This window comes from Castanea sativa, chromosome 9, assembly GCF_040712315.1.
Source record: "Castanea sativa cultivar Marrone di Chiusa Pesio chromosome 9, ASM4071231v1".
In the NCBI taxonomy this organism is placed as follows: domain Eukaryota; kingdom Viridiplantae; phylum Streptophyta; class Magnoliopsida; order Fagales; family Fagaceae; genus Castanea; species Castanea sativa.
Window position 1 is genome coordinate 8,298,550 of NC_134021.1, and position 14,414 is coordinate 8,312,963.

General features: G+C 33.1%; 1 pseudogene; it reads left to right on the top strand.

Annotated features, from left to right (window-relative positions):
- The first annotated feature begins 782 nt into the window (after window positions 1–782).
- On the top strand, window positions 783–5,943 carry LOC142609812 (ubiquitin-activating enzyme E1 1-like; annotated as a pseudogene).
- Window positions 5,944–14,414: the final 8,471 nt, after the last annotated feature.

A 14,414-nucleotide genomic window follows, 5' to 3' on the forward strand; every position in this document is an offset into this window, starting at 1 on the left:
CTCTTAAGGCCTCGCGAAGCCCCGCCCTACACCGTAAAACTTTATTTCTTGTTAATTTTCCCTATACTTATTATCATTTTTCAAATAAATGACATGTTTCAATATTAAAAATATACTTAAAATTATAAATAAATTTATCCTATCAAATCAAACTAATTTTTAGCAAAAACTAAATAATATTATCTAAATGTTTAACAAGACAATGTCACAACAAAAATCTCATAGTATGACACAAAAATCTCATATTATGTTAATGATGAAAAGAAAGTTAAGAAAGCCATATGAATCATGAATGAAAAGACAAAAAAGAGAGTTAAAATTGGTACCTTATTTCCAACTTTACTTGAGAGAAAAGAGAGTTAGAATCACGTTAGGTAGAATAAAATAAGCTGATGATATTTTTGTTTAAATAGTAGGATTTTAGAGTATAAAAAAATTACAACTTAATCCTTATTAACGCGAAGTTGGTAGGGCAGAGTGGGTCTAAAAAATATAAACCCATCCCTGCTCCAAAAAGTGTAATCCCTGCTCCGCCTCTTAGTGCGGGTCTAAAATCTAACCCCATCTCGGCCTTATCACTTTTGCGCCGCGGGGGGGGGGGGGAGGAATTGCCATCCCTACTCCCCCGCTCTTAAATCTCAAAACCGCGCTTCTACAATACTCTTCCTCTTCTTCCTTCTGCATATCTCCCTCCGTCTCTCACTCACTCCATCACATTCAACGACACTCTAACTCACTCCATCCCGGTGAGATTGTCGTTGAATGTGATGGAGTGAGTGAGAGACGAGTGTCTCTCACGCACTCCACTGCAACAACACCAATTCGTAGCTCTCTCCTCTGTCATAGTGCCGTCTCACCCTCACGATTTCAGGTAATCTTTTATCAATTTTTACTTGATTTAATGACCTAATGATTAACATATGCTGAAATTTTAGATAAATGTTTTTTTTTGTTCCTAAGTCGTGCTCTATGTGTTTGTTTAAATTTCTCAGTGAACATTTTTTAGTTTGGCATTTATATTTTATTTTCAAGTTCATGTTAGTAAAAGATTGAGATAATGTTAAAAGATTGTATAACACTCATAATTTCTTGCCATGGATTCATTTGTAACTGACAGAGAGTATTCTATGGCTCCTCCCATTTTCACCTCGCAAGTTCTGATTTCTGGGATGAATGGCCTCGGTGCCGAGATCGGTATGTAATTTCATGGTTGCTGGTGCTTTTTAGTAATGCTACTATTAGTCTATGTTACGATAACATAAATATATGTCAATGGCATGCAATGGCATTAATAGTTGTGATATTGCATTTGCATTATAAAATTTTGGGGTTTATGTTGTTGCAGCGAAGAACCTTGTTCTTGCTGGTGAGAAGTCTGTCATGTTGCATGACGAAGGTGTTGTGGAGTTGTGGGATTTATCTGGAAATTTCATTTTTTTTTCGAGGATGATGTGGTTAAGAATCATGCCAATGCTTCTGTGCAGAAATTGGAAGGGTTGAATAACTCTGTGGTAATTTCAACTTTGACAACTGAATTGACTAAGGAAAAACTTTCGGATTTTCAGGTAATGTTGTCGAGTTATTTAATCATTGCTGGTTAAGGAAATTGCATATGAATGGGATGCTTGACTTTCATTGGTAGTACTTTATGTCTGGAACCTTAAAAAAATTTGTTTGGTTGTAATTAAGCTAAGATTAAGAAGAAGAAAAAAAAAAACTATTTTTGACATCATAGTATTGGTTAATCAATAATTATGCCAAGAGATATCTTACCACATAATACATTTGCATCATGGAAAATGCAACTTGGTGGTATGACATTTGATTCATTACGGTCATAGCTTATTTCCTTTACAATTGTTCCATCCTTGGAGAGGTTGGACCTTGGCATGATGGCAAGTGCCCTCTACCTAATTGATCTGTTGCAGTTACCTATGGACTACCTCTCCTAGATGGATGCAGAATAATATGTGCATGTGGATTGATCGATGCTAGAATGGGAGTTCAGCTAACATTGGAGGAGCTAAGCATAATTTTTTTTAAAAAAAAAAAAAAAAAAAAATCCATCTTTCATTCTTTGTATTTTTGTTTGTCAATATACATTATTTGTAATATAAGTCAACATAAAGCGTCTTGGTGGGTTTCATTTAGCTCCATTGATAAAGTATCTTGTCGTTCAGCAAGCAAGAGATGTGAGCTTTAAACACTGCCTACATCAAAAATCAATTGGTGTATTGGCCTAATAATAAAGAGCAACAATCATCATAGAGCGGACATCATAGGTTGAAATTCTATCATATTTTGAAAAAATAAAGCGTCTTGAAAATAAGTTAATAGGTACTATTAAACCTGACCAAGCCTTGTTGAAAAATAATGTCTGTTTCAAGTTCTGAGATGAAAACAACAAGGGTTGGAGAGTTTGAACCAATTACACAATTATCGTATGTATGAAATTGCTACAACTAAGCTGCAAGTGGATAGTTATAAAATCCAATAAATAACTGTGCCATAGATTAATTGTTTAGAATATATGAACCAATGACCCAACAAATGTTCTGTTGGTAGAACTGGCCAACTATTTCCTTGATCCTTGTCCAAGGAACTTCAATGCTTCTTGGAGTTATTAAGTTGGAAAATGATGTATCACAGCTAAAGAGGGGGATATGTGGATATATGAAGTAGTGTTTCACCTCTTTCTAGATATTTCTATCAGCCTGATAAATATTTCTAGGTTGCATAATTCTGCATGTTATCTGTGACATCTGAAATTGTTCTTTTATCAGGTTAATGCAACTTGTATAGTAGTGTTAGTGTGTTTGCTTATGGGTTTGTGAAATGAATTTATGTTTGTTCTTTAACTGCTAGGTGGACATCGTAGCTGTATATTCTTTTTAGGAACATGATTTCTGCAAAATGTAATTTGAATCTCGGAAAAGATGCATGTGCTTCAATTCTGATTCTGCTTCTAATTCTATGCATGTCTTTGGCATTTGAATTTTTACAGGTGGTAGTTTTTGCTGATATTTGCTTGGAGAAAGCATTTGAATATAATGATTACTGCCGTAGTCATCCACCTCCAATCATCTTTATAAAATCTGAAGTATGAGGCCTTTTCGGTAGCGTGTTCTGTGACTTTTGCCCTGAGTTTCCAGTTTTTCATGATGAGGATCCACATACAGGTATTGTCAAGCAGGTGAGGCAACCTAATGTAAATTTTAAGCCATTGTGAGAAGCACTAAGGGACCCTGGTGATTTATTTCTACGTGACTTCTCCAAGTTTGATCGTCAACCCCTCCTACACTTGGCATTTCAAGCGCTAGATAAATTCGTAATAGAGTTTGGATGATTCCCAATTTCTGGATCAGAGAATGACTCTCAGAAATTCATTTCTTGGGTCATTGAAATCAACAAGACCTTATCAGATGGGAAGCTTGAGGCGATTGACCAAAACCTTCTTCGTCATTTTGCATCTGGTGCTAGGGCTGTGCTGAATCCCATGGCTGCAATGTTTGGAGGTATTGTTGGACAGGAAATTGTGAAGGCTTGCTCTGGGAAATGTCATCCTCATTTCCAGGTTAGTCACGTAATTTGGGGATTGGTTTTGAGTGGATCTGGAAGCTTGATAGATTGATAGTTGGGTCTCTTTGCTTTGTCCAGACTATGGATTGGGGCTGCTTTACTGATTGAGTGAACTTTTTTTTCCCCTGCTGCTTGAGTTTACCATCAACTCACATATTAATTATAAAACTTTGTTCTATGTCGTAGAAGTTCTGACATTTTATATTTTTAACTCAAATGTTATTTAATTTTTTTTTTCTGCACAGTTTTTGTACTTTGACTCAATTGAGTCCCTTCCCACGCAACCCTTGCATCCTAGTGATCTGAAGCCCTTGAATGGTCATTATGATGCACAAATTTCTGTGTTTGGATCCAAGATTCAAAAGAATCTGGAGAATGCCAAAGTGTTTATTGTAGGATCTGGTGCACTGGGGTGTGAATTCTTGAAGAATTTAGCTGTGATGGGGCTTCTTGTGGAAAACAAGGGAAGTTAATAGTTACAGATGGTGATGTTGGGAAAAGTAACCCCAGTAATCAATTTCTCTTCCAGGACCAGAACATTGCGCTAGGCAAGTCATCAGTCGCTGCTTCAGCTGCTTGTTTGATAAACCCTAGTCTCTACCTCAACATTGAAGCACTGCAGATCCGCACAACCAGTTGGACAAAGGATACTTTTCATTACACATTCTGGGAGGACCTGGATGTTGTAATCAATGCTGTGGACAACGTGAATGATAGGCTGTATGTTGGTCAGAAGTGCTAATATTTCCAAAAGCCATTATTGGAATCAGGGACCCTAGGTACCAGGTGTAACACCCAGATGGTCATTCCTCACCTAACTCAAAATTATGATGCCTCTCGAGATGCAATTGAAAAGCAATTTTCCTGGAACATAGTTGACTCATTTCCTCACAATATTGACCACTGCTTGGCATGGGCTCGATATGGGTTTGAGGATTTGTTTGAGAAGACACCGGCTGAAGTGAATACTTATCTAACGGACCCAAGTGATTACATATTCGCAATGAAAAATGCCTGCCTTAGAGAGAAGCTTAGATTTAACCAACAACGGGAGGCAGAGAGAGAGGAAGACATATTCCCAATGAAGACTTCAGTTGCTTAGGCCAGGGACTTCTTGGAGTGTGCTATTGAATTTCTTGACAAGGAGAAATGTGAAGTGTTCCAAGATTGCATAGAATGGGCTCGTCTGAAGTACTTATTCTATTTATTAAATACATTTATTTAATTGACATTATATGATCACATTTTTAACGTCTAATGGCATGTATTCTTGGAACCAGGTTCGAACACTACTTTGCTAACCGTGTGAAGCAGTTAACAGACCACTATCCTGAGGATGCCACAGGATCTGATGACGAGTCATTCTGGACTGTTCCCAAGCGTTTCCCTAGCCCACTGCAGTTCTCAGTTTATGATCCCAGTCACTTTAATTTTGTTATGGCAGCATCTTTTCTACGGGCAGAGACATTTGGTATCCCAATTCTTGATTGGATCAAATTCTTTTGGATAAGGCAGTTCCGACTTCTATACACTACAGCTTTCAAGGTCAAAGATATAAAGATATCTGCCCTTAGACCCGAAAAAATAGACCAAGTTCCGTTGAATTCCCTTATCTTCTGCAAGGCAACATATAGCCAAATGATGATCCCATTCATGAAATGCAGCAATGAAAACAGGGTGAAAATAACTATCTCGGCATAAGGTATCAATATCAATGGCCTCAAACAGTACCATGACTCTAAAAGAAGCAGAACCCAATCAACCCAATCAAAAATGGAATCAAGTGTCAGCAGACCCATAATCAAAAATCGAATCAAGTGTCATCAGACCCATAATCCAAGAGCCTCAGACAGTCCCATGACTGCGGAGGAATCATAACCCAATCATACGTCCTAACAAGTGTTGGATCAAATTCTTTTGGATAAGGTAGCTCCGACTTCGATACACTACAGCTTTCAAGGTCAAAGATATAAAGATATCTGCCCTTAGACCTTCGATTTTTGATTATGGGTCTGCTGACACTTGATTCCATTTTTGATTGGGTTCTGCTTCTTTTAGAGTCATGGTACTGTTTGAGGCCATTGATATTGATACCTTATGCCGAGATAGTTATTTTTTGAATGCTATGTAGTTTTCAAGTTACACTGTTACGCAATTGGACAAAGTTTGGTAAGTTTTCTTTGTTATCACCCACCTATATTAAGTTTAGATTGTTTAGTCTTCCTTCTTTTTTAATTTTTTGATTAGTGATTGATTTTCAATGCATGTGCAACCATAACTTCATTTCAAAAAAAAAAAAAAATCTGCTGCAAAACATTTGATAATGTAGCACAAATCACTTTTGAGAGTTCTTTTGTCATCAATATCAACTGGTTGGTATCCTTTTTTTTTTTTTTTTTTTTTTTTTTAATTTTCATCAGAAGCACTTTGCGATGAGGCTTTGCAAAGCTTTTTTTTTTTTTTTTTTTTTTTTGGTGCGTTAAATTGTCTATATGTTAAAGAAAATAGTGAGTATCTGTTGGGCCAATTTGAAAGAGTGCATCATTCTTGAAAAGAAAATTAATAAAGTTCAAGCCCATTACTTTCTTGAAAGGGCTAAAAATAATAATAATAATAATAATAATGCATGTATTGGAAATTACTTTCTTGGATTCAAAACCTCAATAGGTTATCACATTCAAGCTTAATGAAAGGGTTTATGAGTCCATTAGGTTTTACAGCTTGTTAAATAAAATGAAATCTTTGTAAATTACACCGACAATGACGTTTTGTCAATGCCCAAATGGCTTAGCCCTAATTGGCCTCTTGAAATAACAATGCAAATAGTTGGCCTTATTTTATTGACGTAATAATATGGTACAACTAATATAAGTAAGCATTCCCTAAATAAGGGTCAATAAGAGCAAAGACTTGCTCTATTTCCATGCAGGTAGCCAGCCTAAACTTTACATGGTAATAACATAATGATGGCAGAACTTATTATATAGTCTACTAATTCAGAGAGTTATATTTCATTTGAAGACAAATATTCATAGATTAGTTAGTAGACAAGCATATATTTTTCTTTTAGTTTGTACAAGATAACATTATAACATTCCTAAGTAACACATCACCAGATTAATACCATGCATATAAAGAACCACTAATGAAACATCTCTAACCAAGAAATAAAAAATTTGATATTTAAGCTTGAATTTATCATAACGGAAATAAGAAGAAGGCACTCAGGCATGCATTTTCACTCAAAAACACTATATTAACCCCCATAGCTTTAATCTATTCCAACATGGATTCTACCAGCATCACAAGAGACACAAAGGCCACTAAAGTACATTTCACATACAGATTTTCAAGAAATTAATATTTGAACTTCTTCCAGAAATTATGCTAACCCAGAAACATTAATTCAAAACTCCCATAGTTTTCAGTTTTGATGATAAAAATACCCATGGCATGGAAATCATTGTCTTCTTACCTTTAAACCTTGAAGCTGAATCTTAGCGTTCATAGTGCGTTGATCCATTCTTGAGAGAGATAGAGAGTGAAATTAACTTTTTAGAGAAAGTAACTTTTAAATCTTACCAAACACACTTTTAATTTTTTTAATTTCAAAAAGTCCGTTTCAGCTTTTAGAAGTTGAAACAAACGCACACTTAATAAAATTATAAATTTAGTATAAAAATTTATTTGTTAAGTTATGTGATAAATAATTTTTTATTTGTACAGGTGTAAAGTGATCATATTATTATGTAAAGTTGCAATTATGCTTTTGATAAACCAGGTTCTATAGTTCTTTACTTTAATTTTTGTTTTATTCTAAATAATTTATAATTTTTCTATTATAGATCATGTTTTATTTTAATTATAAATGTTTACTAAAAGATTAAGTGATATTATCAATTAAAAAGGAATTGCTAATGAAACTTGAATGTAAAAATTTAATTAGTAATTTTTTATCTTAAAGAGAATGAAAAATATATTGTAAATAAAAAAAATCAAAAGTTAAATAAATATTATTTAATTAATATTTAAATAATGAAAAAAGCCCTGTCTAAAGTTTTCGCCTAAGGCCCCCAAATTCATTAAGCCAGCCCCAAATTCTTCGTGTGATATAGAGTTGTCTTCCAAAAAATTTTAGCGGAAAATAATCTTATCTTATGTCAAATTAAATAAGAGAAGTTAAGAGATAGTTTTCCTTTGACTTTTTTTTTTTAATTATAATATCAATTATAAAAAAATGTGAAAAAATATATTCACATATGGGGTTCCATTGAAACAAATGGTGTTACATGCTTAACATGTACAATACACTTTAAAAGAAAATAACATTTATAACATAAAATAAGATATATATATATATATATACACACACACACACACATGAAACACTAAATGGAAAATTTTCCTTTGTTTACGGGATGACAGAACCTTTTTATGTTCCTCTTTCTTGAGTGGATATTAGCATCACCTGTTTGTATTTATTGTATCATGTATCTATATATGTATCTATCTTCAGATTCAACTTCAAGTATTTTCATTGTTCTCTATCTCTACAAATGCATATTTCTATTTTCTATTTGCTTTTTTCATCTCTATTATTGGTTTTTTGCTTGTTTTGGATGAGTTATATATAAGAGTATAATTCGATAGTTACAATAGAGGATGGGGTATTTAAACACGGGATGTCTCTGTTGAAAATATCAAGAGGTGCCAATTAATTAAGTTATAAGGTTTTTAACCTATATTTTCCTAGATGTGCATATATCTGTAACTTATTTATTTATTTATTAGGGGAAAGTTAGATATATTATTTATTTATATAAACTTGTTTATTTTTTAGAAAAACATATGTTTAATGTATTTTGATTTAATGAGCTACTATGATATAAGATTATATATAAGAGGGAATAAATATACAATATTAGTTATTTATATTGATCAATGTGGATGTTAGTGTGTTTACTTCGTCTTCTTATCTTTGAATGTCTTCAAACCAGAAGCAAGCAAGAATATGAAAACAATAACTTGTGATTGGTGGGTGTATAATAATTCAACTTTTCACGAAGTACTATATAGTATATATAGTATATAGCGGTTCCATGTAATCTTATAACAAATTGACAATTAAATATGTTTGAAAATGGGTGTGATTGGGAAGTCTTTTATACAAATTTTCTCTTAAAAAAAAAGAATTTTATTAATTATATAAAAAATAGAGAGGATAAAAAAATCGCTAAAGTAAACCAGAAATAATTTTATTTTAACAAAAATAAATTGTGGGCTTTAATTAACTTAATTGGTAAAATCTTTGATGATTAAATAAGAAATTTAGAATTCAATTCTCGTCTACATCAAAAATCAATTAGTGTTTTAGTTTGATAATAAAGAGCTATATCATAACTCTCTAAAAATAAATAAATAAATAAATTGTGTCTATAATTAAAATTCGACCGACTATGTCCACATCCAAATCCTAGGACTAGTAGGAGTAAATTTCTCTATATATAAAAAGTCTCACAAGCGCTGCAACTTGTTTAAGGGGCGCTCTCTCTATATAAATATTGCTTCGCCCCATTGCACCCTCTGATCTCTAAGTTCAATGGAGGAAATTGTTTCAAGAGTTGATCTGCTTGAAACGCAGCCAAAATTTTGCAAAAGCCAGGTATGTAATATGTCATAATTAAAAGTAGTTTTCTTGCCTTGCTTATTTAATTTGTTCTTTCCTAAAATTTCATCTATCGATTCTAATCTCATAAATATCACTTATAAATCATTCAGCCAAATAAAAAAAATTACTTATAAATCACAAAGTTTATAATATGGAGATAAAAGCTGCACAAAAAAACTTCGAAATATGGAGTTAAGGCTAGCCTTTTTCTTTTTCTTTTGTAGGTCATAGGAATAAATAATACAAAATATGTGATATTTTTGGGAACTATAAAAATACCACAAAGAAAACAAAAACAGTAATTAAAGCCTGAAGTAGAAGTATTAATTACTGTTTTTGTTTTCTTTGTGGTCTTTTTTCTTTATTTGCTTTCATGTGACGTTTTTGTTAAATATATACAATTGTGTGTGTGTATATATATATATATATATATATATATTTATAATTGATATACTTTTAAGTGAATTTTTTTTTTTTAGAAAAAGAGTTTCAACTTATGACGTCCGCTCCTAATGATAGCTTTTTATCATAAGATCAAGACATTAGTCAGTTTTTTATGTAGATGAGAATTAAACCCTATATTTTTTATTCAACTATCAGAGACTTTACCAGTTGAGTTAGCTAAAACTCATCACTTTTAAGTGATTGATATCACATAAATTTTTGAAAGGAGGTAACAGAGATAAATTTTTGAAGTATGTTGAAAATACTGTTCAGTTGTCTGACTTTATTCTCAAACAATTGCTTGTCCGTCAGATGGTATATCTGTTTTATTGAGTATTTTAATCATAATCTTTAAGTCTTTTGCATTCATTAACACATTTAGTAAATTATTTCAGGACTTTGAGAATTCTTTATGCAACTTTATGAATGTTGTGCATTAAAAAATATTATTCTCAAACAATTGCTTGTCCGTCAGATGGTATATCTGTTTTATTGAGTATTTTAATCATAATCTTTAAGTCTTTTGCATTCATTAACACATTTAGTAAATTATTTCAGGACTTTGAGAATTCTTTATGCAACTTTATGAATGTTGTGCATTAAAAAATATAAAGGTTTAGTTATAATATATATATATATATATGTTTTGTTTAATTGAATGTGTGTTGACACTATAAATTCATTTGGATTTCAAGTTTTCAACGTTTGTTTGTTGGTTACTTTTTCCCTTTTTCAGGAATGAGGTTATACGTTTAGTAATATTGCTGCTGTTGTTTATGTTTAAAACATTGATTACTACCATACTTGGTCTTTGAATTGTGAATGTGGATATGTGATGCTCTTGTTCTTGTTCTTGTAGAACCTATTGATTACCGGTATTTCTTTTTTTGGTAATTTGATAGTTAAAGGGAAGGGGAATTTGTATCTTGGATGTCATAATTGTATACATGTGTTGGTCGATTTTTTGCAGAAGCTAATTTTGGCAATGAATGATCAATCTTTTGGGGAAGATGCTCTTGCGGATGATCTTAAAGAGCCGCTAAATGTCCAAGATGTTCAAGAGCCGAAATCTGCATCTTCTGATTTAAATGCTCATGTGGATGCTCTTAATAAGTCGCTAAATGTCCTAGACATTCAAGAGTCAAAAATTGCATCTTCAGATGTAAATGCTCTGGAATCTACATCTTTTGATGTAAATTTTCTTGTGGATGCTCTTAATATCCAAGATGATCAAGAGTCGAAATCTGAAAAGAAAGATAAATTACTTAGTCCATGGTTAGAACTTCCACCAGAACTTCTCTATCTAGTGTCAAAACATCTCTCAAATATATACTTTAGTATCTTTTGTGCTGTATGCAAATCATGGCGTTCAAGTGCTCAATCGTGGCATTCAAATCATCTAGTCTTTCGGCTTCTGACCTTATTGGATATCCCACATTCTGAATCTCCATGTAATTTGATAACTTTGGACACTTATCAAGAGGACATTCCAGTGTTAGGTGTACGTCTCCACTGCTCAAAGATGGGCTGGTTGCTTTTATCTTTAGTTAGATTTGAATATTGCCGTTTCTTTTTCTTCAATCCCTTCACTATGGTTAAAATAGAACTTCCATCTAATTTTTATCCATTTGACATAATGAGCTTTTCCTTACCACCAACTTCAAAAGATTGTTTTGTAGTTGGAATCGCAAGGTGTGGATATGAATTTGGTATTATTAGACGCGGTGAAGAGAGTTGGAACATTTTCGATTTCAAACGGTCTCTTCCAAAAGACATTTTTATATCTCATACCAGTCCTGTATTATATAAAGGGCGGTGCTATTGTTTGTGCATGAGTGGTGAGTTGGGAGTATTTGATCTTAATGAATACTTGAGAAATCCTGAAGGCCAAAACTCGTTTCGTTGGATTCAAATTGTTCCTAGAGGATTTTCAGAAGACTTGGTTGATTCAATCATACAGTGTTACTTGGTGGAAAGCAATGGGCAGTTGTATTCAGTGTTTGAGTTTGAGGATTTTAATCCATGTTTTCTTGTTTTCTCATTGAACCCGAACAAGTCTCAATTGAAATGGCATGCAGTAGAAAACCTGAGAAGCAAAATTTTCTATGTAGGTGTTGTGGGTTCCATTTCAGAACCGGCTATGGCAGGAGGAGTTGGCAATAAGATTTACCTACCGAATGTCCAAGACAACAAGTGTGTATTCTACAATCTTAAAACCAAGAGGTGCCAATCACTTAACAGTGATTACTCGACCAGTATTTCACCCCATGGAAAGGAACATAGCAACTACGTTTGGATTAAACGCCCGCTTGCAAACTCTAGATGAAGAATTGAAGACTTCAGATGGTGACATAGAATTTGAGAGATATAATTGTTTTGCATATATATATTGTTCATCTCAACTTTTCACAGTTTAAGGTTTTATTAATTGTTTGGTCTGTGTCAACATATTTGATTCGCTAGTTTAAATTTAAGTACTTGCATTTTGACTTCTTTTACGCACAATTTTCTTTTAATTAATACTAAAATAGGGCGCATAATAAAGAATAAATTCATTTGTCTCACTCACACATAGTATTTCATTTTATGTTCCACTTCTACCTACCATAATACGTCATATGCTGATTTTTTTTTCTTTCATATTTTAAAATTTGATTAAATTAGAACATCTGATAAAATGCGTAGTTTTTATTTTTATTTTTTATATAAGATAGAATTTCTACTTTAGCCTAATCCAAGTGTATATATGTGTGAAGCTCACTTCTAGAGATTTGAACCCTAGCCCTTACCCTTCACACTCCCACACCACAAGCACTTATACTTTTAGAGTGACCATCGCACCAAAGATGTGCAGTAGTGATAATAAACCTAGTTGATAGTTCTATAGACTGGATAGAAGCGCATAAAGTGTGCAATTTTAATTCAGAATCCAATCAATGGCTGCACAAAGTGCAATGATTCTCTACCTATTAAAGGAAAAGAGAAAAGTATGAGCGAATGGGTGTCATTTAGAGCACTTTCAGGATGGGTTCATTTACATATGCCTTTTTATCTTCTTTCTTTTTGGGGGAGTTTCTATTAAAAAAAAAAATCTGCAGTTCTTCTAATGTATTTTCCATCTTAATACAAGTTGGAAATGAAACCTTAAAAAAGGGAAAGTTTACATTTGGAGGAAAATTCTCTCAACCCATTACATGAGACATCAATACCCAGGTAATGGATGGTTTTATTAAAAGCACATCTGGGAAGAAGAAAACAAAAAATAGTTATGAAAGATAAATGCATATATGAGTAAACACAGGCCCACCCACATCAATATTGAAAATAAAATACTATATTATCGCAAAACCAAATGAATTTATATATTAAAATAAATCATACTGGAAGTAGAATCAGCAAAAGCTACAAACCTCAAAGTAGAGAACAGGCAACATACCAGTGACCAGTGCAGAAAAACAGACACAGCTAAAAGGTTCGATTGTGTTACAAGAAGTGGATTGACAGCCAAAACATCTCCAGTTCCATCCTATTTTATATTGTCCAGCCTCATTATGCAATAACCTGAAAAGCCTGAAAAGACACATTCTTGTATTTGTATATACCAAATTCTATGAAAGGAACACTAGAGTTGCAAGGCTCATGATATCTGATATGTGCACCAGTGTAATACTATAATCCACTGATAGAACGTGTTTGACTAAACACATACCAATGCTATAATCTCAAATGAGTGGAAAACGCTCAAGAAAATATTTTCCCTTAATGCGTATAATAACTAGAATAATCTTGCCCCAATGCAATTTATAAAAAGATATAGATCTCTATGCATGTTGAAGACATTATGTGCAATTCTTGCTAAAAATTACATGTTCCATCAATTTTTTAACATTCCTCCTATCTCACGCCAAAGGTTCCAGGTGACTGGAAAAAGCTTATAAGACATGCTATTGGCTTGCAAAAATCGAGTTTAAGTGCCAATCAAGGTCAGAACAATCCAATACTTAAAAGAAGGGGGGAGGAGCTCAGTTTTGATATTGAATCAAAGGTCTCTTAGGTGTGTATAGTTCATGCACCACAGAGGTGGATGAGAACGAATTTGGTACCTCAGAAGCATGATGATGAAATCATGGGATGCTGGGCAATAGAAGTGCCAAAATATCAGCCCTCATAAATTTGCTATAATAAATGGTCATAATGATTTATATTTTTTATAAAGTTTTACAGTTTGAAGTGGGAGATGAAGGGCACATGGCTTTCTTGAAGAAATGCAGATACTTGGAGAGCAAAAGGTGAAAACTCCCAACAAGGAGAAGTTACAAGATCTTTCTGAAATCTCAGAGGATAAAGAAGCTTGGGTGAGAGATAACAAAAAAATTGGCGGAGGGAGGATAAGTTTTGTCAGCACCTTTTTCAATATAAACTTCAATTCCTGGAATTAGAAATTGTGCTATATTTCTTCAAAACTCTTTCTTGAAAGTCATGTTAAAGTCCACCACCATGATCACATGTTTATATAACCCACTAAAGAAAATGAAAAGGCGACGAACCATGAGATATTTGTTAATGATCTCAGCCCAAGAAGACAAATACCTGCCAAAAATTGATACAGAGTACATTGACTTAATTTTGCATCCATTTTTCCAATTTTGAATGATTTTGGCAATTTTTAAAATTAGCACCTTCCAAGTGCAATGTACCAGCAGCTAAAGCATATAAATAGGCA